The sequence below is a fragment of the Phodopus roborovskii genome, unplaced genomic scaffold (assembly GCF_943737965.1).
Source record: "Phodopus roborovskii unplaced genomic scaffold, PHOROB, whole genome shotgun sequence".
Lineage (NCBI taxonomy): Eukaryota > Metazoa > Chordata > Mammalia > Rodentia > Cricetidae > Phodopus > Phodopus roborovskii.
The window spans coordinates 6,479,741-6,483,925 of NW_026125489.1; positions in this window are offsets into that span (position 1 = coordinate 6,479,741).

The window sequence follows — 4,185 nt, forward strand, 5'->3', positions numbered from 1 at the left end:
GACAACTGGGACTGTCAATATTCTCTTACTATGCACTTCCTAGGAAGGAACGTGGCCTTCCAGGAGAAGTCTAATTCACACCAATTGTAGGCACAATGGTGGCACTCAGTCTAGAAGATTCTGTCCAAGGAGGCTGTGTTGGCGGGGTACAAACACCAACAACGGTGATTCATTTACATTTCCTGGTCTGCCCTCCTCCCGTGCCCTTTGCCTGGCCCTCTCCCCCACCCATGTGGCTTTTTTTTTTTTCAAGCTTATACTTTTTTTTTAACCAGAAAATGTCATCGCAGTCACATGGTGACTAGGGAGTACTTTACAGTCACACATGTCACTGAGCAAGGACATGCATGTCACTGAGCAAGGAGCTATGGCGATTAGTTCATCTTTGCACATTTTCTGTCTTTAAGGGGGTCTCCTAGGGTTGTGGTGTTCCGAGATTTGAGACCGTTGCCTCCTCCGACCTCGTCCTAATTGCTAAAGCATGACCGCCAGTGCGTGTCTATTCCGTAGGACCTTTAGACGGATCTGACTAACTTTTTCTCTTTCTTTTTTCAGAATCCAATTCAATATGAAGAACTGTGAGTGAAGCTTAGCTTGGGTTTAGGATTCCATTCATCAGCCATGCGTTACAAACCTCAGACGGTGGCTGAGCTCCACATTCTTATAAAATGTGGCGACATGACTGTTAAGGAATGTGCTGGCAACAGTGTGGGTAAAGGACATCAGAGACAGGTAGCACGAAGGGACACACACCTTATGCATATGAAATCTGCTGTGTCTCTTTCTCCCCCCCCCTTCTCTCAATTCTCATATTTATTCTTTCTCTGTCTATCTGTCTGTCTGCCTGCCTGCCTGTCTGTCTCCATGGCTGGCCTCAAAATTGTGGCAATCCCCCTGCTTCAACTCCTTGAATAGTAGGACTACAGTTGTGAGCCACCATGCCTGACATTCAGTCCCTTGAGCTCAGTTGCTGTTTGGAGGGAACATGGACTTTGAGGCCTCTCCAGTAACAATCTCTAGAAGTTTCTGATTTAAAGGGGCAGCCTGAGTCTTTTATTTTTGGCTGGGGTGGTGGAGACAGGAGTAAATTTTTAGAGGCCACTTCATGAACACAAAGCCTATTTTTTTCGTACAGAGGTGACCTGAGTCCCTTGTCAGGTTTGCTTATCACTTCCTAGAGTAACCGGCATGATCACACTGGCTGTATCAACATGAGTTTGTATCACTGGAAGAATATCTGTAACAGCCAAGCCAACTGGTTCTAAGTGTTGGGAATCCCTGAAAACAAAATGAATAATTAATACCAAGATGAACATTAAAGCAGAAGCACCCCAAAGGGAGAGGGTAGGCATAAGAGGGGTAAGGGAAGAGTAAGGTAAATAAATAAATATAAGAGAATACTAGATTAAATGCCAGCCACTGTGTGATTTTTGTGGCTCAACTCTGATGGTGTTTATAGTAAGGAAGAGTCCCCTGCCCCTTAGTTTTTGCCCATAGCTATATATCAGATATTAGTCATAGATGTTATTTAACACTTCCAGATCATATGCTCCAGTCACATCCTACCTGGACCCTCAGTTTCGCTAATGGAACTGTGACCCTATTTCCACAAACAAGAAAACGGGTGTTACAGGGAGGAAATAATTAGAATTGCAAGACTGCATGTGCTGAAAACAGGAAGGTAAGCACAGCATGGAAGATGTGTTGTCCAGTGAAAGGCATCTGGATATGCAAATGATCTATTTGTGCATGTAAATGATATGCAAGCATACTTCCTGGAGCCTGTTCTGAGAGCTGCCTGACTACAGCAAGGGCCCCCGATTCAGGCTGAAATAATTCATAATGCAAAGCAGAAAAAGGCAAAGGTCTAGGGGGGGTCTGCTACTTTGGGACTTGACTTCATAGGCTAGGAGCAGGTCTGATGTTTGGGCCATCAAATAGAGAAGACTGTTGTTTTGAGAAAGACATATGTTATTTTCATATAAAGGACTGGAGCTGGCTATATAAATCTTTACAAACAAATCTGGCGCCTCCCCTGTCTCTTTAAACCTTTTGTGGTGGGTTCGAGCCCACAGGTGTTTCAGTGTAATGGATGTCTAAACCAGTGGTTCTCAACCTGTGGGCTGTGATCCCTTGGGGTGGTTGAATGACGCGTTCACAGGGGTCACCTGAGACATCAGTCAACACAGATATTTACATTATGATTCGTAGCAACAAAAATAATTTTATGGTTGGGGGTCACCGCAACGTGGGGAGGTCGCAGCGTTAGGAAGGGTGAGAACCGCCGGTCCAAACTGGTGCAGCAGCCACTTACGCGAGTCCAGTTTGCTTTCCTTCTGTCCTTTATTCCAGAGAGAGCTTTCTCAACGCTAACTCAAACATCATCGTCCTGTTAAAAAACAACAACAACAACCCTTCCTCGTCGGCGGGACAAAGGCTCCCGTGTGTGGCCCACGTTGTCACTGTGTACTTCCCAGCCTGTCTTCTAGCCTCACTTTGCCCCACAGCTTGTGCGCACTGTTCTGTGCTTCAGATTTCTGTGCGCATGCTCAAATCCTTTACCCTTGTGACGCTCCATCTGCTTCTCTGCGTTTGGACAACTCCCCAGTCCTCACAACTCTTCGGGAGGCTGTATGAATTGGGATTAAACACGCTTGGAGAGAACAACAACGACAAGACAAAACCAAACCTTAGCAGTGAACGACTTGTTTCTGTTCTGCAATCGGAGTAGGAGAAAGAGGGGCCTGTTTTAGGTCCACACGAGATGCTTCTAGAATCTGTTCTTAAAACAATTGTCATTTAACAGGGACTAGAGAATACCAGCTTGACTGTTGCTAGATTTTTGGGATTGTGATGGTATTTTTGCCCTAGTATGTGCCTTCAACTCTAGGAAATTAAATAACCGTATGTTCCTGCTTTAGTTTGTTTCACATTTTATCTTCGCTATTATTATAGATCAATTCATCAATTCGTTAATTAATTCACAGCGATTACTATATAAAAAGACCCACTTGGGTTATTCACCAGGGTTGCTGGAAGTATAGAACAATACAACTATTGACTTTTTGCAATCTCTCATGATCTGGGGATGCTTTGCTGATAATGTTAATTCTTATTTGTTCATTCATTTCATTACTGTTTGGGAATACTTGCTAAGTACTTGTCATTTGCTAGTCACAGGGCTTTGGTACTCAGGACACCAGGGAAAAATACATCTCTTGTTCTGAAGAAGCTATAGCCCAATGTCAGGGCATGGAGGCAGAATGGAATGGGTTCTTAGATTTGGTATGCTTGAAAGGTCGTGGGTGTCTGGAAGAGAGACAAATGATTGACACTTATAGTCAAGGAAGAGTCTCAAGAAAACAATGTCCGAAATGAGTGATGACAGACTAGGAGGAGGCTAAGGTTGGAAGAGCCGGGGGGGGGGCGGGGGGGGGAGCAGCTTGATGGCAGTAGAACTTCCTAGAATTGTCATTAACCCTAGTCTGCATTACTGTAAGTGAATAACTAAAGTAAACCCCACTGGCATGCTAGGTGAGCAGCACGTTATTACAGGTGCTTTACTTTCTATCTCCTGCATGCCAAGCTACTCCCCAAAGTATAATGTGGCTTCCTCAATGTCAGTCGGAGCCCTGCTTAGGTCCTCCCCCCCACACCTTCTCCCTATGACCTTCATTCCATCTCACTTCTCAAACTGAAATCAGCATCATTCATTGACTCTTCCAAAGTCAGTGACTATGCGGATGCTCAGGAGTTTAAGGGAGAGCCAAGAGTCAGGGGAGAGGAGAGAAATGGTGTGGGAATTACCGTGTGTATTAAATGGTGCCATGTGACATGTCTCAATTGTCACCTTTAGAAGAGCTCTGTCTTTGGAGGTACTGGGGAGGAGAAGGCCTTATCTATTAGTCAGGAAACTATGAGGACAATTCAAGTGGATCTTTGTAGGGCTGTTGAAATGGCCATTTTAGTTGTTCACTTGACTAGGTAGATAGATGGCAGAATATGACTTTTGAGTGTGTCTGTGACACTGTTTTTGGATGTGAGAACATCAGTATCAGGCTCTCAGACTTGAACTTTGGGCTGCATTATGCCACAGGCTTCTTTTGAATATAGAGCTTGCAGATGGCAGAACATGGAACATAGACTTGGCAATTTCACAAGCTTGTTCTCCTACCCCCTTCCCTG